Source organism: Canis lupus, chromosome 21 (assembly GCF_003254725.2).
Source record: "Canis lupus dingo isolate Sandy chromosome 21, ASM325472v2, whole genome shotgun sequence".
Taxonomy (NCBI): Eukaryota; Metazoa; Chordata; class Mammalia; order Carnivora; family Canidae; genus Canis; species Canis lupus.
The window spans coordinates 36,180,098-36,206,274 of NC_064263.1; the positions used below are offsets into that span (position 1 = coordinate 36,180,098).

At 47.3% G+C, this 26,177-nt stretch overlaps 1 protein-coding gene across 5 annotated transcripts in view; it reads left to right on the forward strand.

The window, feature by feature from the left end:
* The first annotated feature begins 1,724 nt into the window (after positions 1–1,724).
* TEAD1 (TEA domain transcription factor 1) overlaps positions 1,725–26,177 on the forward strand; it is a 269,130-nt gene continuing 244,677 nt past the window's right edge. For 3 of the 5 annotated variants that reach the window (XM_049099154.1, XM_049099155.1, XM_049099156.1), the window contains exon 1: positions 2,629–2,717. The gene's annotated coding sequence lies outside the window, so the exon portion shown is untranslated. Of the gene's footprint in view, positions 1,852–2,628; positions 2,718–26,177 lie in introns of those variants that run through there. The other 2 variants (XM_025459518.3, XM_025459522.3) reach the window with 1 other exon arrangement.

Sequence of the window (26,177 nt, forward strand, 5' to 3'; positions counted from 1 at the left end):
TGCATTAGTATGTACCTGTGGTGGCGGATACCCACACACGTGAGAAAATAGTGTAGAAATACAGGCTCACACAAATGAATACGATTAAGATTGGGGGAAATGTCAATAAGCTGGGTGGACTGCATCAACGCCAATATCCCGAGTGTGATATATTACACTTTTGGAGAACATTACCACTGGGGAGAGCTGGGCAGTGAACAAAAGATTTCTCTGTCCTCTTGTTTTTTTTTTTTTAACATGTTAATCGGCAATTACCACAAAAAAGTTCCAATTAAAAAAACATTAGTAAAAGTCATGTTTTGTAGAAAAAGTGCCGTAGTAAGTCACATTCTGCTTCCCTCCATTGTCCATGAATTTAGGGGATCTAGGGACATATAAAATAGGCGCCATCGTTTACGTTGGGGAAGGGAGAGCCAGGTGCCTAGAAGAGGTCAGCAGTACAGGAGCTGCATTGCTACTCTGATCTCCGCGCAGCTGCCCAGGACAACCACGCAAGGCTTTAGGGGGCCGACTGCACCCGGCGGCTTTCGGGTCTACCCACCGGGTCCCCGAGGTCCCTTTTGCGCCTCCAAAGGTGGCGTTGGGACCTGCTCTTGCAGCGTGGAAGCGCACGGGAGCGGCTGAAGCGGCCGGACGCAGCCCTCTGAGGTTCGCGGGGCGTTTCCACCCAACCCACTCCTTTCGAGGAGTACGACCCCCGGGGCCGAGGGAACCGCGCTCGTGGAGCGGGTCGGGGAAGCCCGTGCGCAGGGCGGGGCCGCCAGCAGCTCGGATCGCGCTCTTCTCCGCTACGTGCGAGGGCCGCCTCCGCCTTGCCACGGGCGCCCCGAACTTTCGCAAAGTGTCGGAGGGAGGCCGCGGCGGGCTGCGCGTGCGGGCCCGGGAAGGCTCCACCGCGCCGCCCGCCGAGCCGCCGCCCGCGTTTCCAGAACAGAAACTTCCCTTCCCCGAACCTGCGGGCGTCCGCGTGGGGGAAACTGAGGCAGGGCGGGCGGGCGCGGAGCGCGCAGCTCCCGCCCCGCGCGGGGAGCCCGGGCTTGCAGGGGTCGCCGCCGCGCGGACGCGGGCACCTCGGGGCCGCCCTCCGCGCCCTCCCCCGCCGCCCCGCCCCGCCCCGCCCCGCCCCGCTCGGGACAAAGCCGGAGCCCGCGCCGGGAAGCCGGGAAGCCGGGAAGCCGGGGGGCGGGGGGCGGGGGCGGGGGCGGCCGGGGCGGCTCCCGCGCGCGCCCCGCTCCCCCGTGGGCGCCAGGCTCCTCCCCGCCGCCCCAACGGCGATCGGCCGAGCGCGGCCCGCCCCGGAGCCCCATGACGTCACCCGCGGCGGCAGGCCCCGCCCCCGGCCCCGGGCGGCAGGCCGCATGACGTCACCGAGGCCCCACCCCTCCGGAGCGAGTTCGGTCCTGGCGTTCATTTCATTCCTGTCCTCATTCCGAACATTCTTAGCATCGCTCGCGCCGCGCCGCGCCGCCCGAGCCGAGCCGAGCCTCTGCCGCCGCCGCCGCGGCCCCGCCGCCCGCCGCGGGCGCCCCCAGCACTTCGCAGACTCGCTTCCCCCCCGCGGGCCGGTCCGCGCGGCGGGGCCCGGGCCCGGGGCGGCCGCGGCGGGACGCGGGCCATGCGGTGAAGCCCCCGCCGCCCCCACCGCCCCCACCGCCCCCACCCCGTGCGCCTTCGCCCGGAGCCGCGGGCAGCCGGGCCCGGGGCAGCAGCGCCGCGCGGCCGAGGGGTGGGGTGGCCCGGCCCGGGCGCCGGGAGCCGCGGAGGGAGCCGGGCGCGGAGCTGCGGGCGGGGGAAGCGGCGCCGAAGTTTGCCTCCGACTCGCCGGGCGCCGCGGCGGCTCCCTTCGCCGAGGTAAGTTGGCGCGCGGGGCTGCGGCCGGGGCAAGGGGGGCGCGGGGCGCGCGGGGCAGGGGGGGCGCGCGGGGCAAGGGGGGCGCGGGGCCGGCTCGGGCCGCTCCGCTTTGTGTGCGGCGGGCGGCGGGCAGGCGGCGGGACCCCGCGGGACCCCGCGCCCCCGCCCCCGCCCAGGTGAGCGCCGCCGCCGCCGCCGCCGCCGCCGCCGCCGCCGCCGCCGCCGCCGCGCGAGTTGCCGGGACGCCAAGTTGGGCCGCGCGCTGCCGAGCCCGCGCGGCAACAGGCGGCTCCCCGGCCGGCCGCGCCCCCCGCGCCCCGCGCCCCCCGCGCCCCGCCCGCACGCGCGCTCACGCGCACACACACACACGCACACGCACACGCTCGCAGCCTCGGGCACTTTGCACGGGTCTCTCGGGGAAGTCAGAAGTTCGGAGCGGCGCGGGCGCGGGCGCGGAGGGCAGCGGGCGCCGCCTCGGAGCCCCGAGCCGGCGGCCCCCCCGACCCCCCTCCCCGGGGCCCCCTCCTCCTCCTCCTCCCCGGAGCCCCCGCCGCCGGCCCCCGCGACCCCCCCGCCGCCCTCCGCGGCCCGGGGTCCGGGGTCCTGGGTCCTGGGTCCTGGGTCCGGGGCCCGGGGCCCGCCGACCCGCGGGGTGGCCGCCGGCGGGGCTCGCTCCTCCCCTAAGATGAAAGCAGGCACGGGCGCCTGTGCCGCTGCTCCAGGACCGCCGCCGCCGCCGCCGCCGCTTCATTGCACATTCAAGTGGAAAATTTTCAGGAGTCAGCAGAAACATTGTGTCCAAAAAAGACTGAGTCGCACTTACCACCAAACCCTGGAGGAGACTCTCCCTGGAAAACTTCCCTTCGGTAGGAAATACTGGGGGATTTGTTTGTTTATTGGAAGAGAGAGGATCCCCAGGAGAGCAGAAAAATCAGGGGGTACTTCTTAGTCTTTGTTCGCAGCAGCAACACTGTTTTTCCAAAGTCCAGAGGCCCGTTTTCAAGAAAGTTCAACTTCCACGAGTTTCTCTTTTCTAAAATGCATTTGTGTGTGCGTGTATGTGTGTGTGTGTGTGTGTACATGTATATATATATAATTTTTTTTTTTTGAACTGAAGGAACATTTTTAAATGAGTTGGAAACAATAGGGGAGCTCACCCTTGCCTTATTCTTCCTCCCACGGAAATAAATAAAATCCAGATCATCATTTTCTTTGCTTTTTAGTTGTCTTTCTTTTTTTAAAGATTTATTTAAGGTCTGAATGGTGTCACTGTATAAAAATATTTATGAAACAATGAAATAGCAGCCACCAGCATTTCTCAGGAGGCTTGTTAACTTCTCAGAAGCAAGTGGCTGCCTGTGATTTGCAGAAATGAAAATTGACCTCAGTAAGCGCTGGAAACTTAGAGACAGATGATGTTCCAGGAGCGGGTAATGTAAAAAGGCCTGTTTTAAAAACAGTGCCTTGGAGGGAGCCCAGGTCCTGGGATGGAAAGGTCTGCGAAACCTATCAGGTTTCAAAATGGTTAAACAAGAGAATTTAAAATGCTGCAGATACTGCAAAGGAGCAGAACACTTAGCAGTTCAGGGCAACCACCTGTTTCTTCCTCCCCACCCTTCTCCTTGATGGTTTCTGGAAGTTTTGGTGGTCTGATCCGTTTGCTGGTGTGCTGAGTGCCTGCAGGTGGTTACCTGAGTAGAGCGATCCCTTCGGGAGCATGTGATCTGACTGCATTGTCAAAGCAGGCAGTGGGCTCCTTTCTGTGTCGCCCGCCGGGGACTCCTGCCGGGGTGTCAGGCACGGGGGCACTCTGAAGGCAGTGCTGGGGCAGCGTATCTCGGGCTGTGTCCAGAGCTTCATCCTTTCACTATTGGGCTTGTGCCCTTTTGTAACTAGCACAGACAGTCTTTGGGGCCAGACTTAGATCCAACTTTGGTTAAGAATCTTTCCTCTTCAGAGGGAAATAGTAGAACTCATTACAAAGTGACTCAGGAAAGACAAATGGATTAGTTGAACCTTTGTCAACAGCGAGGTTTTGAATTGCTGATTATTTTTTTTGGGGGGGGGAGTGGGGGGAAAGGCTTATTTTTCTAATCTCAGTATTTCCATAAATGGTCACAGATATTTTTGTTTAGTATTTCTTTGTATGTGCAACTCGGTGTTGAGCTCTCAGGTTTCAGATTTTAAACCGAGTTTGTAATTCTTTTATTTGTTGTTGGTATTGAAAAATGAACTGATAAGCTGTGTTCCTGGTTCTTGCTGATGGTATAAAAGTGCCAACGTAGACCATTTTATTTTTAAAGTATTATTTGATCCACAATTTTAGGGGAATATTAGAATAGTCTTTTTTTTTTTTTTTTTTTTTACAATTTTGAAACAAAACCAATGTGACACTTTGCCTTGACTGTAAAATTTTTTTTTGAATATAAGATATAATCTTTGTATAGATTCCTCCTCTTAGTGATCTTTCATAAAGTAAGAAATAGAACTCCATCCAGAGAACATGCTTGAGACATTGATGGAGGTTTTTTTTTTTTTTTTCCCCTTTTCCCAAAACATAAACCAGGACTCATCACGACATATACTTAATGAGATTTAATTTAAAGAGGGAGTGCAACCTAGTTTAGTTTGAGCCGGATTGAAACAAATTTCTCAGGGAGAGGCTGCTAGGCGCTTCCTTGCATTGTGGTACAATGTGTGCCTAGGCCCCAGCAGCAGACTAATTATATGTGAGGGTGGGTGGGGGGGGGGAGGGGGCACTCTGGGAGAAGTCAGCTTCTTCGGTTCCCTTTTTTGTCTCTGTTACTTTATACAGGGAGAATTATGCATTCATACACTCTGGGGACCAATGTCCCCTTTTATTAAGAAAAAGGACAAGCAAGTCTTAAGGAAGAGGGTGTTTGAATTTTTTTTTTTTTTTTTTTTTTTTTTGCTGCCTGTGCTTTAGTCATTTAGAAACAGTTTTGAGTTCCGACGCTGCAGAACAGTGAGTACAGGAGGGCATCTCTCAATGGGAAAATTTGAGAAGAATATACTTGTAGTGGATCATCCATTTCTAGATCATATTTGTTATATTTTCAGGAGAAAAGTATGTAACAGGAACAGTGAGAGAATGTAGATCTCAGATGTTAGATAGGCCTTTGAAGAAATGAGCTGTACTATTAACCGTGTTTGAAGGTTCCTTGTTTTAGAAAGGGATCGATCTCTCCTACATGGTCAAACCAGAGCCTGTGCATCTGTGGGATTACTTTTCTCTCTAATCTCATGTATTATTATGCGTTAATTGTGAGCATAATTATACTGCCTGCAAATGAAAATCGTAGTGTTTTATCACTCAAAAGGTTGGTGCAAATAACTGCGTTTGTGATCCAGTGTAAAGTGACCGTGTTCACATGCAGACAGTAGGTAGATAACACTTTCAAGCTTGTATTTTGGGCACGTTGTCTTGTTTCCAATAAAGAGATTGCGAAAGAATAAAAATGCTGCTGAGTGAAAGCTGTGCCTAGGGGTTGGATCCATTTAGTGATAAAACTTTTCAGGTCTGTTTTTTTCCCCCAAAGACTGAAGAATACTGTCCAGAGCGAGTGTCCGGCTTTCTCGGTCGCCCGGCAAGGAAATCAGAGTCCACCTTTCTGTTGACCAAGGCGCGCACTACGGCTTCCTCTTTAGAGTTCAGAGACTGGAACTGCCGCAAGCGCTGGTGTCCTACTTCTGAACTCGGCACAAAAAAAAAAAAAAAAAAAAGTATATTGTAAGCTGCTTGTCCTTTGACAAACTTGGGCTCTGCTGCTGGGCTACTGGACTGATTGATGGCTAGAATAATCTTTGATCGCTGCCCGGTGCTTTTTCTTACTTTATCTGTAGAAGCCACAGATTGCCCTGTGGTATTTCAATCAGATCCCAGATCATGTTTGAACAATATCAGTGATATATTTTACTCTTTCACATTCACAAAGGTGATACAATTAAGTAATCCAGGTCCAGGTCCGTGTTAAGCCCTTAATGTGTCAGGGTTGGGCTTTCTGACAAAGCCCAGTTTAGTCCCCCTCGTATTGTGATGACTGCATACTTCTGAGATCTGGGAAGTTTGGGCCTTCCCTCTTCTGGAATAGTTTGTGGAATGCCCGAATATTCGGATCTACATATCTGGAGTGTTTCTGTGCGTGTTTTTATTTTGTTTTGTTTTCAAAGCTGGGAGCTATTCAGAGTCCCCAGCCTGTAAAGAGTCTCGTCCTAAGCGTCCTTGACCCCATCCCATATTGGAACTCACAGTTGAAATTCAGCCATCTCTTCAGATAGGTTCAGCCTTCCTCATGGTGCCGAGTAAGAGAATTTTGAAATAAGTATTTTGGGCAGCCCGGGTGGCTCAGCGGTTTAGCGCCGCCTTCGTCCCAGGGCCTGATCCTGGAGACCTAGGATTGAGTCCCACGTCGGGCTCCCTGCATGGAGCCTGCTTCTCCCTCTGCCTCTCTCTCTCTGTGTCTCTCATGAATAAATAAATAAATAAAATCTTTAAAAAATATGTATTTTTATTTTAGTGAAAGCAAATAGGATGCCTTGAAGGGTGGGTTTTGAGGATGGTATTTCTTACAGGGTGGGTCCCTCTGAGCTCTTAAGTGCTGTCACTGGCTTTTTTGCATGGTTGGGAGGATTCTCAGAAAATAGTTTCCATAGTCTGGGAGTCCTAGCTGTGAAACCACTGGTCTCTCTCCTGATTGGAAGGGGGAGGGGGAATCTTAGAGGCTGTTCTCTTTCTACATGATTGTGGCAGGCCAAGGGAAGTCTCCATCCTGGCTGTACTCACCCCCCCCCCACGCCCCCACATTTACTATCCCCCATCAATATTTACTATCCTGATGTAATGCTTTCTGCTCTTTTTCACATTCGTTTTTAAGGCTCTGTCCTAGGATTTCATTAGCAGTGTTAGTTTGAGCAATAGGACCCAGCATCGGAAAATGGGTTTAAAAGAAAAAAAGCAGCTTATTAATGAACAAGTTAAGCACCCCCATCGTCTCCAGTGGGGAATTCTGGTTGCTTTTAGGCGTCTGACAGATTTAGATGTATGTGTACAGTGACTGAAACACTATTGACTCGGAATATACAACAATGACGAGTGCTGTTGTTTTTACTGATATATAAACTGAAAAACTGCTGCTAATGGTGGGAAATGTTAATTATGTGAGAACATATTGAACTTATATTCTCTGGCATGAACTTTTAAAAAAAATGCATGAACTGCGCCGCTTTTTTATAGGCACAGCTTTCTAATTATCATAATTCAGTTCAGCTCTGCTCTTGGATGGAGTTCAAGTGCAATCTCAATTTAACTTGAAAGGAGTTTTTTTTTTTTTTTTTTTTTAACTGAGAATGTTTAAGAAAATTTGAAAAGTTCATCCAAGAATGTTTTCTGCTTAGGTGTTGGTAATTGTGGGGGGGATGAAAATGAGTGCTTTTCTGTAATAATTAACTAGATCTGAATGTTAGATTGACTGTCCTTTTTTTTTTTTTTTTTTTTTGCTTTGCACTGTAACCAAACCTGCATCTTGTACATTTTTGCACAACCGGATGCTATGTGTTGCTGAGGTCTCTTTGAAAACCAGTGTCTTTTACCTAATAGGTAGTAAACTATAAATAAATGAATATTTTATTACCGTTAATGATAAAATCTCTGTGAAGAGAGGAACCTCTTTAGAGGGTAGGGAGTAGAAAGCAATAAATGCAGAAATCTTACGAATTCATTCAGCGAGAACCACCATTAATCTTGGATACCAACCAAGCCTTTAGAAGGTGCTATCTGCATTTGTTTGTTCATCTTTACATCTTGACCTGATGGCATTCTATGACAGGAGGCATCTTTGACAGCGTTCATTCCACTGCCTGATGTCCTTTAAATTTTCTGCGACCTTAGAGCCTTTTCCAAGAAAGAAAGAAAAAAAAAAAGTTAATGAAGCCCAGGCGCCAAATCCTCTGTGGAATCAATTTTAATTGGAAGAAAGAACAACTTCAGCTGGACCTTCCGACTTTCGTCCAGTTCTGACTTCTGCTGAAATGCAAAGGGAGCCCGCAGAAACCAAATGACTTCATTTGCTCTGGCACTTAAGAGCCGAATTCACTTCCACGGTGGTGAAATAAAAGGAGCCAAGTGTTTTAAATAGCCACTCCCCGAGGCCCGCCCGCCCGAGTGTTTTGAGAAAAGCGCATTGTCTGCTTGCAGCTCTCGCTGGGAGCCCGCCTGGCTCGCCCTCCCCCACCAGGCAGCTCCGTTCCCGGGGCTGACATCTGGTTTGCTCTCTTCACCTGATGTATACCTGGGTGCACACATTGCGCGCACGCACACACACACACACACGCATCGCGGGCGTGCGTGTGTCCTGTAGGTAACGCATATTTTTGATGTCGAATGTGTGCTGTGTTGCAGGCCCTCCTGGGATGGTGGGGGAGGCACGAGGCTAATAGCGCAGAATAAAATGTAAACACAGCAGCGGCATCACATGCCGCTGCTGCTGGGTTTCTGTCCGACGGTGCTCTCCGGGTAGGCGTGCCTATTGTTGCGGCCGCAACAGGCGGCAGAAGTTGGGGCACCATATGGCGGATGTGGGCCTCAGATAAGCTGTCTGGTAATTTAGCTTATCAATAGCATTTTGATATGCTTCATTTTCAGATCACCCATCCCTGTGGCTGGGGATGTCCTGGGGGCTAACTGATTGCAGACCATTGAAACCGTTGTGAGCGATGCTTCCTTTGGTGGAATCTCTTTCAGCCCCTTCCCCTGGCTGCCTTTTCATCTCAAAGCCTTTGGGAGACCGTGGTGGCTGGAGTCAGAAAGAGCCCCCCATCAGCTGAGGGATGGCAGCCCCGGCCAGAAATCTGGAACCCTCAGAAGACCTTAGCAAGTGTTTTCATTGAGAGCAAAATGGAAGACAAGCTACCTAATAGCATTTTCTTAAAAAAAAAAAAAAAAGATTTTATTTATTTATTCATGAGAGGCGGAGACATAGGCAGAGGGAGAAGCAGGCTCCTCGCAGGGAGCCTGATGCGGGTCTCGATCCCAGGACCCTGGGATCACAACCTGAGCCAAAGGCAAGATGCTCAACCACTGAGCCAGCCGGGTGCCCCTCCAATAGCATTTTTCATAGAGGCAGAGCTGAGAAATTCCCGTAATTCAAAATCTGCCTTTGTTTTAAACACCGGAGAGATAAGATAAGGCCGATATTGTTCTTTCTTAGCTTGGTAAAAGGTTTTCTCATTTTGTTGCGTTTTCAGAATACCTCCCTAATTTCCTTTCACCTTTGAGTTCTACCTTAATCATAAAATATAAAATTGATGGGTGACCTACATAACTGGGAACCAGGAGAAGAGTCATCTGTGATTTGGAGGCAGAAAGAGGCTTCCTTGATGACTAAGAATTGTTAAAGAGGGCCATGCTTCTAGAACACTTCTACACTGTCTTTCCTGAAGGAAAACTATTCTTCCAGTGGGGAACCGCCAGAGGGACTCTTGGCCTGAGTTGCTGGAGCTGACTCAGGGTTTCTGCACACAGTAGGTGGCTCTGTGGAAGCTTGGTGATGTGCATCAGCATGTGCTTATCAGCCGAGTGAGTCTCATTCATCAAATATGTGTCCCCACTATGCACCAGGCACCTGGGGGAAACCACAGTGAGACCCTCCTGCCCTTTTCCAGCCCACCCTCCCTGGATGTTCTTGCTCACCTTTCCAGGGCTCTCTCATCTTTTCCCACATTTTGACTTCTGGGTTTGTGATTCACGGTACACAGATCCTTTTGTGTGGCTAATTCAGGATGATTCTGACTCAGATCCAGGTGAGAGCTCCTTCCACTCCGGCCCCTGTGCCTCTGCTGCACCAGTGTTCCCACCTGAGCGCGTGCACGGTGACCTCCACAGATCTTTCAACAGCCCAGCCCGGACATTACCCCTGGAGATTTAGGGGGGCTGGGCTGGGTACAAAGTTTCTGTGGTTTTAAGAGGTCCGTGGTGGTGTCCACCTCTGGTTGGGAACCTTCGCTTTAGATATTCTAATTCTTCTGATCCAGTCAGTTTAAATTTGGCCATCCCTCCTCCCCACTCCGAATGGACTTTCTCTCCACCTGTATTTGTGAACAAATACTGAATCTTTATGGAATTCACTAAGATGTAGTTGGTTTTAAAAATACAGCTGTACAGGATCCCTGGGTGGCGTAGCGGTTTGGTGCCTGCCTTTGGCCCAGGGCGTGATCCTAGAGACCCGGGATCGAATCCCACGTCGGGCTCCCGGTGCATGGGGCCTGCTTCTCCCTCTGCCTGTGTCTCTGCCTCTCTCTCTCTGTGTGACTATCATAAATAAATTAAAAAAAAAATACAGCTGTACAAAAAGATAAGGTTGCATCTTTCTATGCAGGAAAAACAATAAAACGAACAAAACCATCTTCCCCGTGTTTGGCAATCATCTGTTACCCCTTGGGAGTGTAGCAGTTGATTCCAGATGTGATTATAGAGGTGAGGTGTGTGTCAGGCTTGCTGGCAAGGGTTTGAAGGGGCTAATTCTTGTCTGGCTGCTTGCAGAGGCAGTTTTACTTTCTGGTAGTGAGGCTGCTCGGAGAGCTCCTCAAGTGGTATCCCTTGACGTAGCAGAGCCTGACGGCATTCAAGAGATGAGCCTACTGCTGCTACACCAGGCCTGGCTTTTCATTCTTCTCACTTCCTTCCACCTTGGGCACATTGAAATCCAGATGCTCCCCGTTCTGTGTAAGATTGCTACTTGCCCCTGCATGTTTAAACATTTACAGGTGCTCCTGGGTGCCGGGGATTTGGCGATCCGCAAAGGTGGTCAAAGAACAGTGGTAAGTCAACACCCCTGCGAAGTTTGTAGTTTGGCAAGGGAAACAGGCCTGTAGAGAGATCATCACGATCCAGTGGGGAAGCTGTATATCTCGTACTGCCTGCGTTCCACTGTGCAGCTTTTCTTATATTTGAAGTTGGGATGTGCCCTGCAGTCTCGGCTGGCCGGGCAGTGGCCGTGCTCAGCAGTGTGGTTGCATACACTCATGCAAGCCTGAGGGACAGGTGCAGGAGAGGGAGAGAACCCAGGAGCCCACGCTAGGGCATTCCTAAGGACGGTCTCGATGTTGCCAGTGCTCTTGGTATGAGGGTGATACTGTGTGGAAAAGCACAGACGTTGATCTCTAAGAAGTTGTCTTAGGTGTATCTTACCTGGTTTATTTTGCTTATTTATCTCTTTCTGTGCATGATCGCTGTATGATAAAAAAAGTTTCAGTCTGTATGAAATTCGATTTCTGAGTGATAAGTCAGCATTCTGGCATGGCTGGTTTCACAGCAATATTTCTTAGAAATAAAATCATTTTGCATTTTGCAACTATTGGTGTGTTAGAGCTGATGAAAAGTTGAAGAATGGTGTTTGCATCGCTCTCCAAAAGGATCTGAGTGATTTTCTATTATTGAGAGAGGTGGTTTTGAGGGAGTAGTTTGGGAAGGGGCTTTTTCTTTTTTTTAACCATGTGTAGTTTTTAGGAGCATAAATTTCCTTATGTAACATCAGAATAAAGGGAAAGTAACACAGTTGTCTAAGTGCTCTTGTGCTCTTGATAATATCCAAACAGCTATATTGCTCAGTGGTAGAGACTGAGGAAACCTTTGCAGAGAAAGTGATGTTGAGGGCAGCCCGGTTGGCTCAGGGGTTAAGCACCTGCCTTTGGTCCAGGGTATGACCCTGGAGACCCTGGATTGAGTCTCTCATGTCGGGCTCCCTGCATGAAGCCTGCTTCTCCCTCTGCCTGTGTCTCTGCCTCTCTCTCTCTGTCTTATGAATAAATAAATAAAATCTTAAAAAAAAAAAAAAACCTTTAAAAAAAAAAAAGAAGGTGATGTTGAGGGGCCCCTTGGTGGCGTGTCAGTTAAGTGTCTGCCTTCAGCTCAGGTCATGATCCCGGGTTCCTGGGATTGAGCCCTGATTCAGCTCCCTGCTCTGGGGAGCCTGCTTTCTCCCTCTGCCTGCAACGCCCGCTCCCCCCCCTCCCCCCCCCCCGCCCCATGCTCTCTCCTTCTCTGTTAAATATATAAATACAAAATCTTAAAAAAGGTGATATTGGAGTTGGGTCTTGAAGGGAAAGAGTTTATTTTTTGCCAGATGCCATTTTGGGAGTAGTGTGGAACTAAGTCCTTTTTTTTTTTTTTTTAAGGATTTTGTTATTTATACGTGAGATACACAGAGGAAGAGACATAGGCATATGACATAGGGAAAAGCAGGTTTCCTGCCGGGAGCCTGATGTGGAACTCATCGGAGGACCCCAGGATCATGACCTGAGCCAAAGGCAGATGCTCAACCACTGAACCACCCAGGTGTCCCTGGAACTAAGTCCTTAAAAAAAAAAATGACCCCCTCCCCCCCGAAATACTCTCTAGAGTAGTGACCTCAGCCTTCAAATACTGATAGAAAAGGTTTATTGCCCATGAGCTCCTACAGATCTGAACCTATAGATCTGAAACTTGGCTCTGAGCAATTAATTGAAAGAAGTGGAGGGAACTGGTTGACAAGGGGAGTGGAGTTAGGAAACTTCCTGACTCTGGTTTGGAAAAAAGTAGTATAATAATGTAGTTTTAAAAATTCAGATCCAGAGTAGGACACTCCTTAGTTGGACTTGGCTCAGCCACTTACTGGTTTTGCGGCCTTGGACAAATTGCTCTCTGAGCTCTGGTGTCCTCATCTCTGAATTTCAATATAACACCTCTTGTAGGCCTGACACATAATACATGCTTAGTAAATACCAATTTCAGATGTTATCTTGAATGCCAGGTCTTCATAGATTTCCTACCAGGTCAGCCTGGACAGTGACTCTTGAGGAACACCCAAGGCCGAGGCAGAGTTAATTAGAAGAGCTGGACTTCAGGTTGCAGGCAAATGGATTCAAATGCATGAGTGGCTGAGGTATCCCGTGAAGTCTGAGACCATTTATTGCTTTGAACCATCCTTCCTCTATTAATAAATGATGGAGGAAACCCATCAGTAAATATATAATATGTGAGGTTGTTTTTTGCCAAGTGGTACTATGAATTAAATGGAAATGCTTCCAAGGGTGGGTAGCATGGTGTACCTTTGTCCACCCGAAAGAAGGCTACTTCTTAGACTCTTCCTTGGAAGCTGCACTCCTAACTCGGGGATTGGGTTCTTATTTTTTTTTTCTTTAAAGATTTTATTTATGAGAGACACACACATAGAGGCAGAGACCTAGGCAGAGGGAGAAGCAGGCTCCATGCAGGGAGCCTGATGTGGAACTCCTCCCAGGACCCAAGGATCACACCCTGAGCTGAAGGCAGATGCTCAACCACTGAACCACCCAGGTGCCCCTGGGGATTGGGTTCTGAAAGTTCTCTTAGATGATTGCATGGAACTCTTCTTCTCATAGATTGTGCTTGGGGCCCTGGACCTGCTGGGGAGACCATTAAGGAATTGTCCCTGGAACCTTGAGGGATCAAGCTTCAGGTATGACAAAATTAGAGGCAGAGAGGTACCTCTCCCCTACTTTTGCTGCCCCTATTGTGCTTAAATTTTTTTTTTTTTTTTTTTTTAAAGTAGGCTCTGTACCCACTGCAGGGCATGAACTCACAACCTTGAGGTCAACTTGAGCTGAGATCAAGAGGCAGATGCTTAACTGAGCCATCCAGGTGCCTCTGCACTTTTTTTTTTTTTTTAACTTTCTTTAGTATTTTATTTTTAGAGTAGGCCCCACATTCAACGTAGAGCTTGAACTCAGAACCCTGAGATCAAGAGTACATTCTATACCTACTGAGCCAGCGACACGCTCCCTTCCCATCCCAGTGGACTTTTTAATACCTGTTTGGGACCAGGCAGCTTTTCTGCTTTTGGTTTCCACATCTGGAAAATGGAACTGTTGCTACCTACTTTGAAGGGTTGTGGGAAAGCTAGGTAAGAGCTACCTCAAAAGGCTAGACCTGCCGTTGTGATTGCTGCTGGAACCCAGACCATCCTATTCATCTCAGTGCTCCAAGCTCTGAAATGAAATCTTTGCCCCCTGTATTAGACGACGACGACGTCGTCGTCGTCTTCTTCTTCTTCTTCTTCTTCTTCTTTCTTCTTCTTTCTTCTTCTTTCTTCTTCTTTCTTCTTCTTTCTTCTTCTTTCTTCTTCTTCTTCTTCTTCTTCTTTTCTTCTTCTTCTTCTTTTTTTTTAAGATTTATTTATTTAATCATGAGAACAGAGAGAGAGAGAGGCAGAGACACACACAGGCAGAGGGAGGAGCAGGCTCCATGCAGGGAGCCTGACGTGGGACTCGATCCCTGGTCTCCAGAATCACGCCCTGGGTTGAAGGTGACGCTAAACCACTGAGGCACCCGGGTTGCCCTAGACTCCTTTCTGTGGTCCTTTAATATACTCAAATACTGATTCACACTTGTGTGAATGGCAGTCCATCCATTGTTGTTGCCAGTGTATTTGTGTATTACAGAGGATGCTTGTTAATCCAAGGTGAGTGTCTCTTTGGGTTAGTACCCAGGTATACCCTGGATAGATGAGCTGGATCTCTTCTGGAAGCTGGTGGGTTGTAAGCTGTGTTTTCAGAGTCTTCTGTCCTAAGCTGGTCAGCTATACTTCAGGGTGTGTCAGTGTCCCCATACTTTTTGACATGAGCCACTTCCAATGACTAGTCTGAGCCAGGCAGGTGTGAGCCTGGGCTGGGGACCACCTGCACTTTATGGACCTCTCCTGTTGTCTCTTAACCAGGGTATATGGAACTCAGAGTGACTGGTTTCCCAGCCTTCAAATTAAGAATTAAAATTAAGGATTGTTGGGGCGCCTGGGTGGCTCAGCAGTTGAGCGTCTACCTTCAGCCCAGGGTGTGGGACCTGGGATCGAGTCCCATGCCCATAGAGCCTGCTTCTTTCTCTCTCTCTCTCTGTGTCTCTGCCTCTCTCTGTGTGTGTCTCTGGCTCTCTCTCTCCCTCTGTCTCTCATGAATAAATAAATAAAATCTTAAAAAAAAATTAAAGATTGTTAAGAGATGAATGGACTTAGGGGGAAGGATAGAGGCTTTTGGAGACAGGCAGGCTGACCGTTGAGGAGAGGAGGGAGGCACATTTAAAGACAATTCACGACCTGTGAATCTACTAAAAGCCACTGAATTATAGAATTTTCAAGGGTAGATTTTATGGTATGTGACATATGTCATGGAATCAATACAGCACTGAATCTGGTTAGCACGCTGTACTCACCATGGCACCCTCCTGCCCCCCATGAAATGTGTGCATTTGTTTTGCTGGTCAGATGATTAAGGTTGATACTCAGAGTGACGTCCTAAAATAAGTTTATGTTTCTGCTTGTTTCCTGGTTTTAGTGAGGGGCCTACAGGTGTCCATTGAAAATATCTAAGGTGGAAGATGCTTTTACTTGAGGAAGAGTAATTTCAATAATGCAGAACGACTTGCTCCTTATGATAAATGTTGATTGCGTTAACTGCCCGAGCGCCTTACACTGAAGCAATCCAAGACCTTGATAGATATCAACAAGGAAAAACTGGGAGTTCGGGAGATAGACCTGGAAGGCACTTGTAGCCACAAGTCCAGTGCATCGTCAAATCTGATTTTTTTTTTTTTTTTTAAGATTTTATTCATTCATGAGAGACACAGAGAGGCAGAGACACAGGCAGAGGGAGAAGCTGGCTCCCTGTGGGAAACGACCCTGGGACCCTGGGACCCCAGGACCCCAGGATCACACCCTGAGCCAAAGGCAGGCATCCAACCACTGAGCCACCCAGGCGTCCCCGAATCTGATTTGTAAGTTGACTTAAGATGAGGAAGAAAAGAACCCAGAACCAGGTTAATTTATACCCCAAAGTTCAAGTTCTGCTCTGCCCGGTTTTTCCTTAACTGCAATTTGGTCTTGTTCCTGTGTCCTCCCAGTTACCCTCTGTCTTCCTCCTAATAACTGTTTATGACAGTTTTTATTCACTGGTATTTTGTAAAGGGTTGTCCTCTTCCGTTCCTCATGGCTATGTAACAACTTGCCTGATACAGTCCTGCTCCTTATCTCTGAGCCTCTGAGCAGTAGTTCATAGCACCCTCTTGTTACCCTCAAATGCCCCAGTTTGTATGAAAAACTACAGTCATTCTACTATTAGGAAACTATTGAGGAAACTGGACGACCTCCTTTAATTTAGCAGAATAGAGAGAAAATCTTTGGGTAGGAGGTCTTTGCAGCCAGGGATTGAGGTCCTGACAGTATTATTCTGGAAGGCATGTCGCCGGCTGTTTCTGAGACCAGAGCTTTTATAGAGCTTTTCCTATAAACCTGTGCTAGTTTTAACCAAATTGCTTCAAACCCTCTGCTGTTCTGTAGATCAATTCATAATGTATTTTTTTTTAAATGTGTCCATTCATAGGAATGATTCAGCATTGGTTCATTTCCTTTTTAGACTAGCAAAGTTTAATTGAGAAGTTTTTCCCAGTGGAATGCTGAAAGGTTTGTATTGTGTGAAATCCGGGGATTTCAGATTATATTTTAGGACTTGTGGTCTCAGTGCTCTTGACATCCCTAGGTTTCAGGCTTGCTTGTCTTTGCTCTTTGGGAGACTGCGGGATCATGTCCTATGATGTACCTAAATATATAAGGCAGGTAAAGTAGAATGGGATTTAAGAAATTTTAGTACTTCGGCTAATACCAAAAGTAATTGTAACAACACCGCTCAGTTCCAGGTGGTTGTTTTGACACCATTGTTTGTTTAGTTATTTTATCATGTGCTTGAGGCAGTAACTTGGGCAGGTGTTCAGTCTCCTGTGGTGTCTTTCAGGTCTGGCCTTTGCTGTGGAGCTCAGAGATCTGTTTCCTTATTGGGGCTGTTCATAGGGAGAAGGCATTTTTCAGGGTCCTCTACAGGTTGGGGTCTCGGTCCCTCTACTTCCAGCCGTGTGGAAGGGAAGGCTTGGTTGGACAGTCCCTGCAATTGGGCTGTGCCCTTGACCAGGCAAGTCACCTGAGAATCTTTGGTTCCCTCTGGAAAGGGATACTGGGCCACCTTGGCCCCCCAGCCCGCTTTGGAGGTGAGCTTTTAGATTAAGAAAGAGCTAGAATGTGAGAGCCTAGGCAGAAAGGTCCTGGAGGACCATGTCTGTATCTGGGTCATTCTATCCACAGCCCCACAGTCCCCTCCCAAAGGCAGGGTTTGTGGAGGAGGGGCGGCACTGCTGAGTCCCCTCTATTAACTTGTGGTTGCTCCAATTCCCAGGCCACTTGGGAGGATTTGGGAAGTAAGGAAGACTGGCCAGGTTCTGTCCTGAGCCGGTTCTTCAGCATCACCTCATTTAAACCTAAGAGCTCCATTTGCAGTTGAAGGAAGGGAAACTCAGAGAGGTTTAGCACCCTGCCCAAGGTCACACAGCAGTTTAGCACCCTGCCCAAGGTCACACAGCCAGTGTAAGGGGGAACAAGGGCAGTGTGTGAAGCCAGTTCCTGGATCTGGCTTTTAGCCACAGCTGCCAGGCTAAAAAGATGGCATATTAAGTCACTTGTCAGGTTTTATTATTCTGGCATTTGTACCAAAACCCTAAAAGTACACAATAACTTTATTTTGTGTTCTTGGTGGCCTATTTTACTCTGTCTTCAAAACAAACATGTGGCTAAGGTCCTAAAAAATTGAGTGAGACCCGGTCAAGCTTTTCATCGGGGTATTGTCAACCCTTCATTTTGTCTTGAGGACGGCAAGAGTCACCTGCCCTTTGTTTTCAGTCCTCAAAAGACTGTGGGGACCAGTACCCCTCACCTCTCAGACTGGGTATACTGGCCATTGAAAATGAGAGGGTAAGGCTCCTGGGGGCTGAATTGATCCAGACTCCTTTATGTATGTGTGGAGGTGAGGCTGGTGTGGTTTGGAAGCCTGGGTTGATGATCCATATTGGTGTGTGTGTGTGTGTGTGTGTGTGTGTGTGTGTGTGTAGGCTGATGCTGTTTGAAACCCTGGGACTGGACCTGCCAGTTTCTCTGGTTTTTCTCTGGAATGTGCTCTGTTGGCAGACTGTCAGAATAAATTAGCTACCCCCACCCCAACCACCTGAAGACCTAGATATGGAAATGACCTCATGCTGGGGGTAGGATTTAGGCAGATGACCTTGACTTCACTGCTTGATAAGTGGAGGTGCTTGGGAGTCTGGGAAGATGGGATGAATTCCTCCTTCCCTTCCCTGCCCAGGTGACCGCCCAGGTGATGGGGTGGAAAATATGCCTTAGGCTGTGCTGTGGGGTGGGCACTGGCAGGGGCTGAGAGGAGAAAGGTTCATGGACTTGCTCAGAGCCCTTAATAATCAGGCCTTTGAAAAATATAGTAGGATCTTCAAAATGGGATTGCTAATGGGGTTGCTTTGACATCTTGACTGGTTTTTAGTGAGAGAGTAGGCAGGTTGATACTCTTCCTGTTCACTGGTCCTGGTGACTCTGGTGCAAAAGGGCAAGTTGGGGCTACTGATGGTCAGTTTCTGGAACTTGTGCTCTTGTCTTTCCCTCCTTCCCAGGCCACTGGTTTGCTCCCTTTTCAGAGTCTTCATATTTTTTTTTTCCCTATGCCTTTTGGGTACTTCTGCCTTTGGCCATCTTGGTCTTGCCATAACTTTGTATAGTTTTCTCTAGTGTTTGGTGTGTTTAGCAAAGTAGCCTAAAAGAATGGCTTTGACGTCAGACCCTGCTTCCAGCTCCAATCCTGCTTTTACTGGGGATGGGATCGCCAGTAAATTATTCCATTTCCTAATCTGAAAAATGAAGAAAATGCTAATGTGATAAAAGAGGATAAAATATGGTGAATGGCCCGCAGTGAGCTTTGCCAGGGTCTCCCCGAACTGGTTCTGTAGTAGTCCCCTACTTCCTCCACCTCCAGCCCCTGCTCCATGTTTCTGAGGGTTTTGTCCCTGCCAGAAAGTCCCCCCCACATCCCATCCGACCGGAGCTCATTTATTTGCTTTTCCATCTTCCTCTCTGTTGGGTTTAGTTTTAAGCTTTTTCCCAGCTTCCACTCTTGCTGGATTTCCTGCTCTTTTGTTTTTCTCTCTTCAGACAATTTCCCTTTTGCTTTCACATTTTTACACACAAGACACGCATATACACACATGCGTGCGGCCTAGACTTTCCCCCCTTTATCCTCTGCTCTTATCACTTGGAGATCTAAGAGAGGGACTGTGCAGTTGCCAGAGTTTCACCAAAAATGGTCGTCAGAAAAGCACCACTTCTCGATTCTGCTGTCTTTTTTTATACTGGAGGCCATTGAATCTTTTGGTTTATGAAATTATCAGCACTCTCAAGAGTTGTTACTCTTCTGAAAAGACGTAACTCGTTCTCATTCTCATTTTTATGAACTTGTAGAATTACTTTTCTTCCACTTACCTCTCTGACCTTGGGCAACCTCTTTAATCTTTTTGAATCTCCGTTTCCTTACCTATAAAATGGACATAGAAGTGCCTTCCTCTTGGATTATAGCAAGGGTTAGTACAGTGCCTGGTGGAGGAGATAGGGTCCCATATATTATCATCACTGGCTGATCACCATGTCTGGGTGATCACTGTCACCCAATAGCTGAGAATTAGAATGCCAAGGACCTTTCCCTGTAGCATCTTTCTCTGTGTGTGTGTGTGGGGGGGAGGGTGACAAGAAAAGTATCTTTTTATATTTTATTTCAGATCATCAATATTTTTATAATGGAAAAATTCAGTACGGTAGAGGGCAATGGACCTCCCGTGTCCCATCATCACTTAGCAACAGTCATCAGCTCATGGCCATTCTTGTTTCTTCTAAACCCCTGGCTCCTCTCCCACTGGATTTTTGTTCTGAAGCAATCCCAGATGTCATACCATTTCATCTGTAAGGCTTCCAGTAAGTGCTTAAAAACTATGACTCTTTTAAAAAAAATACTAACTGTAATATCATCATAACATTTTAATAATAATTCCCTGACATAAAATATCTATCTATAAAAGTCACCATTCAGATTTCCTTGATTGTTTCATCAGTGTTTTCCCACAGTTGGATTTGTTTAAATCCAGGTCCAGACAAGATCCACAGGTTATATTTGGTTACTGTGTTTCTTAAAACTCCTTATAGATATCTCTCTTCCCACCTTTAGTTTCCCCTTGCAATTCAAGCCTCACTGTGTCTCTTGAGTTCACCTTATTCTGGACTTTGCAGCCACATTCTCAGGGTGCCATGCATCATGTTCCACTATCCTCTGTAATTCCCATAAATGGGGATTTAGATTTACAAGCTCAATCTGGTTCAGTTTTAATGTTTTTGTTTGTGGGTTTTTTTTTTTTTTTTTAAGAATATGTCCTAACTAGTATTTCCACAAGAGGCACGTAATCATAATGTGCAGTTGTCTCTTTGTTTTATTAACAGCCATTGGTTTATGGTCTCTGCTTGTATCTGTTAGTTCTTATGGACTTTGTAAACTGGTAATATCCCAGTCCTCTTGTTTTTTCTTCATTTATTAGCTAGAATACTCTTATAGGGAGAAATGTTCTCTTACCTGTTAATTGGTTAACCTGGTGTATAGTCTGCACAGGAAAGATTTCTGGTCTTGTTTTTTGTTTATCATTATGCAATCATAGATTTTAAATGATTGGATGCTTTTGAATACATTATAGTTTCTCTTATTGATATTCAATTTGAACCATCTTTGGCCACTAGGAGTTGCTGTTTTTTGGTGGGCTCCTTTGTCCTTTGGATGTGACCCTGATATTTTTGATAGCTTCCTGGTATCCATTCTCTTCTTGTGTGTTCTTGACTTAGAATGAACCATTTCTGCTGGGTTTTTGGTTCCTTTTAATGGAAAATGGTATTTCAAGGCTATGGTGTGAGCACTTAGGGTCTCTGCTTCTTCTCCCCCTCCCCCTTTTTCAAAAATGGATCCCACCTTCCAGGTCAGCTTGTTGATCCATGATAAACCCTTTCCTTGCACACTAGTCTCATGTTGGCTCCTTTGGTGCTCGGTTGCCATTTCCATGCCCTTGCTTGTCCACCTGTCCTTTTTTCCCCTAAGAAAAAAGGCCAAACCAAGGAATTCCCCAGGGACAGTTCATGGTTTGGCACTCATCGCAAAGGCCAAAGCTCACATTAATTTAGGCTTTACAGAAGGCTTCAGTCAATGCCATTGGTCATGTGCACCCAAGAGTTTGTTCTGCTCCTTATTTAAATAACCAGAAGGTGAGAAATTCCTTATCTTATTACCTCTCTGAGCCATTCAGACTGCAAGCTATATTTTGATGAGATTGTTGGGGTCATTTACACACATCTGTTTGAATAAATATTCCTTGAATGACGTTTTGTACCTTCCCCTCTTGAAGTGTTTAAAATAGAATATATTTAATCTCTCAGTTGTTTAAAGAATTTATCATGAATATATTATTTTTATAGGCAAAAAAAAAAACATAAAAAAACACCAAAACAAAACCCTAAAGCTTGTGGTTTTGGGCAGATTTATGCAGTGGAGTCCTTAGAACATAGCAAGTGTTGTGCTCTTGTGGCAACACCATAGTAAGCCTCTAAGCCTAAAATGAGTGCTTTTTTTCTTTAACCAGTCTGCCGTTAAGAGTTATTTTTAGTAATTCCTATCTTTGTTTCTTGGAAATTGTTTTGATATCCATGTTGGTGCATTGCAGAATATGCACTTAGGGGAAAAAGTAAAAATTAAAAGAAAGTTAAAAGCTCATTTTAAGGAGAAGCGATGGTACAGTGCTCTCCTCAGAGGGTCCATTCAGCCGTGGAGTTTAGGCGTCAGTAATACTTTTTTTGTTTTGTTGATGAAACAAAGCCATGTGCGATCAGTCCAGCCAACACAGCCTCACAGCAGAATGAGTGAATAGTCCTGAAATTATCATCATTCATGACATCCCTGAGAAATTAACCAGCGTCCTGCCTCTGAAATTTTGGATACACACTTAGAAACTGCTGCCGTCCCTGCATTTTATTTTCATTGTTTTTTTTTTTTTTTTTTTTTTTTTTTTTAAGGCAGTGAGCTTCATTTAATGGTTCCTCTGTACCAAAGCAGAGGACAGCATTGTAGGGGCTTGCTCCCTCCCCTTTCCTCCGTGGGCACAGAGAGAGGGCAAGGAGCCCTGTCATTCCCAGGCAGGCAGGCCTCTGTGCCCGGAGGTAAACTCCGCTTCACAAAGGGAATTTTCATTGTGGTCCTGTGGCTCTCTGACATAGTGGAGGCTTCAGGAGGCCAGTGGTAAAAGCTACCAAAGAAAAAGCTGGACCGGAGCCACTGACGTCATGTCAGTAAATCTGTTGGAGGAGCCCCGCCGAGCAGCGCCTGCCAGCCAGCCCCTGCACTTTGGCCTTGCCTGGTCAACTGTTCTCACTGTTTCCTCCGCCCCCCACCCCCCAACCGGCCTACAGTGTTGTTTTCCTTTTCCCCTCTGTGCGCTGCTGGGCTGGTGTTGAAACCTGTAAACCCTTTGAAAGCCATCCCTGAAACTGGTCCTGTGTTTGATGCCGTCCACTGTGGGAGAGAAGGGGAAACCCTACTGATGGGCAGGGGAGGATTGAAAACTTATCCCTATAATGGGACTTCTGGATGATGAACGAATCCGTGGGGACCTGTGGGAAGCAGCCAGAGGCACGAGCTCCCGACTCTGTACTTTTAGAGAGCTTTGCTCTTCAGTCCTGGGCGTGTGTGTGTGTGTGTGTGTCCGTATGTCTGTCCCCATTCGTCCGCTCATGCATGCATGTGTGTGGTGGGGTGAAGAGAACAATGTTCAGAGGCAGAGGACGGTGTGGAAGTCCTGAATTGCAGTGTTCTGTAGAGGGTGATTTAAGAGAATGAGTTCCACTAGGAGTCCTTTATTGCCCATTACTCATTGGTCAGCTAACCCTCAACCCTCCGGTGGTTTGCAACTCTTTAACAGTTAAATCCAGAGCTACATGCTTCTTCACATCTCGGGTATTTAGAGTCACAACCCCAGATGCGCCTGAATTAAAATATTGCTGTGCTAAATCTATTTTTACATCTAGGGGAATGACATCTAAAAATAAGCCTTATCCCACCTGTTATCCACTTTTGGGAAGTTTGCTGTCAAGTCACAGCCCACAGACCAGGCTTTTGATCACGGCTTCAGATGGGATGTCCGCACACCACTTTTCCTGCCGTTGGCGTCACTTTTTATTTCATTAAACCATCGCCCTCCTCGCTATTTTGCTGTGAATACTCATTTGCAAATAAGAGTGAAGCATAGGTTCAGGTTGGTTTTGAAGTTCCTGAGTCTTAGGGTCAGAAACATATTAAAAGCAGTATCTTATCCATGAATCATTAGATGAGTCAGTTCCTGAAACCACTACGAGCCTCATAGTTCTTGGCTACAAGCAAAAGCAGGAAATCCAGGCTTCAATAACTTCCTTTCCCGGTCCTGGCTGTAGTCGCATTGGTGGTTAGGTTCTGCTGCCTGCCTTTGTAAGCGGTAGGAAGATGTATGTCTGGGGAACAAAAGCACTCGAGTCAATTTACTGAAACTGTTTATAATTTGTGGTCTCGATCTGAATGCGAGGCTGCCCTGGCATATACCCTGCTCTGCTGTGCAGCCCCGCACGCTGGGCCAGGGAAGGGGGCCGGCTGGGTCCCCTGAAATGCCCCAACGAACGCGAGGCGAATGTTCCAAGGAGCTTTAATGTTCCAGTGAATCTTCAAACTTGTGGGCATGGAAGCAGACATTAGGCAGAAAGCTCTGGAGTCCATATGTACAGCTGAAGTATCAACTTCTTTTGTTCTCTCCTTTTGGAGAGAGGGAGGGTGAAGGGAGGGAGGAGAGAGAAAGAAAGAGAGAAAGAAAGAAAGGAGAGAACACACCCATGCCAGCCCGCCCGAGCCCTGGCTTGTCTCTTGCTTTTCCTTGCAATTTACTTCCTTGCGAACAGGGTCTTTTTTTTTTTTTTCATTCTTTTTTTTTTTTTTCCCCTTCTTCCATTTAATTCCTTTTGCAGTGTTGCAGGCCAGTCTCACTCTTACTCAGACTTCAAAATCAACCAGGTTTTGTTAAGTACTTGAAAAAAGTATTCACATGAAGTGTGTATCCCCCGGTGCAATGGGTGCAGTGGACCCACAGCAGCTTCAGCTTCTCCTCTTATGAGCAGCTTCCCCTTGTCTGTGTCCCCGAGACGGAGCAGACGTGTAGGTTGGTGTCTCTACCCGTGGGGCTGGTGCTCGCCACGGCTTCATGCTTTGCTTGTGAATTTATGGACTTTTTCGATCTTGAAAAAAATTAAAATTGAGTGTGATGCGTTTTCATTTATCAACTCCTCTGTTCTTTTCCAACGCTAATTGGTGTTAGCCAGCAGTGAGAGGATGGCACTGAACTTGGACTCTTTTTTTTTTTTTTGTCCCACGGGGTCTATGTGTAGTCACTGGAAGTTCTGCTAGAAGTCTAAAAATAGAGCGGGTGGGCAAACTCTGTGAAAGAGATAAGGAAAAAAGAAGAAGGAAAAGTGAAGTGATGAGCGGAAAAGTGAAGTGATGAGCGGTCATATACTGATGCTGTCTTTTACCTCGAGCTTGTTTCCAATTCATGGCCTGCAATGACTCAGAAAGGTCAGATTCTGTTTCAGCCTTTAAAAAGGATGAAATAAAAGCAAATGCAAAAGTTTGCCGGCCTTTTTAATGAAGCTTGGCTGATTCAGAGCACAGCCAGGCTGGTGAGTGCCACTTGGTCCTTCCTTGTCATTTGTATTTTGTGTTTGGGTAATTCCCTGTTCAACTTCAGGCTAGACTGCAAGGTTCGGATCAGCTCTTGAGAAAGTGAGGCTCATTTTGATTTTAGACTTTTGACTGAGGGTCGTAAGATCAGACTTTGGTTTTCTGGATTTCAGGCTTGTAAAAAAAAAAAAAAAAACCCTTAGTCCTAGGTGAATCTGTGAGGAGATCACTGAGAAGATACTGCTCGGATCGACGGATCGACGTGCGAAGAGTTACCGTCTGAACTTGGAAGAGATTTTTCCTTCTGTTGTGAAAGATGCAAACCCAATTATTTTTATTTGTCCTTCATTGATCAGAGAGTAACTTCTTTTTAATGTAGATTTCAGGCTGGGAATAAAGACCCAAGCTGGATTGCTTACCTTCTCGGGACCAAGTTGTTCGAGGCCTGAGATTGATTCACTAATTAAAATCAATGTAAATGGATTTGTAAGCCTCCTGTAACAGATTATCTTATTAGCAACCACACAGAGCAGCCTGCGATCTGTGAGGAATGTGTTTGTTGCCCGAGGTGAAATAGCCCCCCACTGACGGACTCTTTGGGGCTTCTTGATGCTAAACCGAAGGGCTTTTGTAAGGAGGGAGCCAGCCTTGCTTAACCTTTACCCTGATCGGTTTCTGCCTATGGGAACTGACTTTTAGTATGTTTGCCGCAGAAAGCTTCCGTTCCGTGTACCCGTGGTCCACGTGTCCCTGCGGTGGCTGGGTTTCTGTCCCACCTTTGCATTCATGATCTCAAGGACATTTTCGTGTGTTGACCAGGTTCTGCTGAGAACCTTCCTCCAAAGAGAAACGGAAGAACCAGAAATACCTTCCCATTTGATAACTAAACAACAAAATGCTTTTTTTTTTTCCCCTCCGACCCAAGCAACCAACCAGCAAGCTACAAAGAAGACATTTATCTGTTATTTGAGGATCTGGCTGTACAGCTGTGCTTCCTCGGTGTGAGGATAAGAAGGCAAGATGGTACCTTTGGAAAACCTTGTGGCTTTAACAAAGGTCAGAGTTCATTAAGCTGTCAATTGGATTGTCATTTTTCTGTAATTGTGCCAGACGGATGGGTGTCCTCTACCAACTTGCCCACCTCCCCTCTGATGTGTGGATCAAGGGAAGGACCCCTTACCCAAGCTGAGTTCAACTGTCTCCTGAATATTTTGGGATTGGGACAGCAATCCTCGCTTGTCTTTGATGTTCACATTACAGTTCAAAATCTGATTGGGGAGGTGGTTGACTCGGGTACAGAGAAGCATGGAATAAAACTACTTTGCAGAGAGAGAAGAACAAAGGGGTTGTGCAGAGCAGGAGATGAGAGGCCTTGGGAAAAGTCTCAAGTGAATGGTTTTCCATTTCCCCTGAGGGCTGGCTGCAGTTCTTGATTCAGGGTCTTCTGATAGACCCCTTGGCCTTATAATGAGCCAATGTTCTCCTATCTTTTCTCCCCTCTTTACGTTAGTGGGAGTGTGTTACTGTTAATTGAAACCAAATGTTCTCTGGCCAACTAGTTGCTGGGAGATAGGCCCTGTGTGGTGGTCTGGGGAAGCCCTACTCACAAAGGCAGGTCCTTGCCATAGGTAGTGCATGGCTTC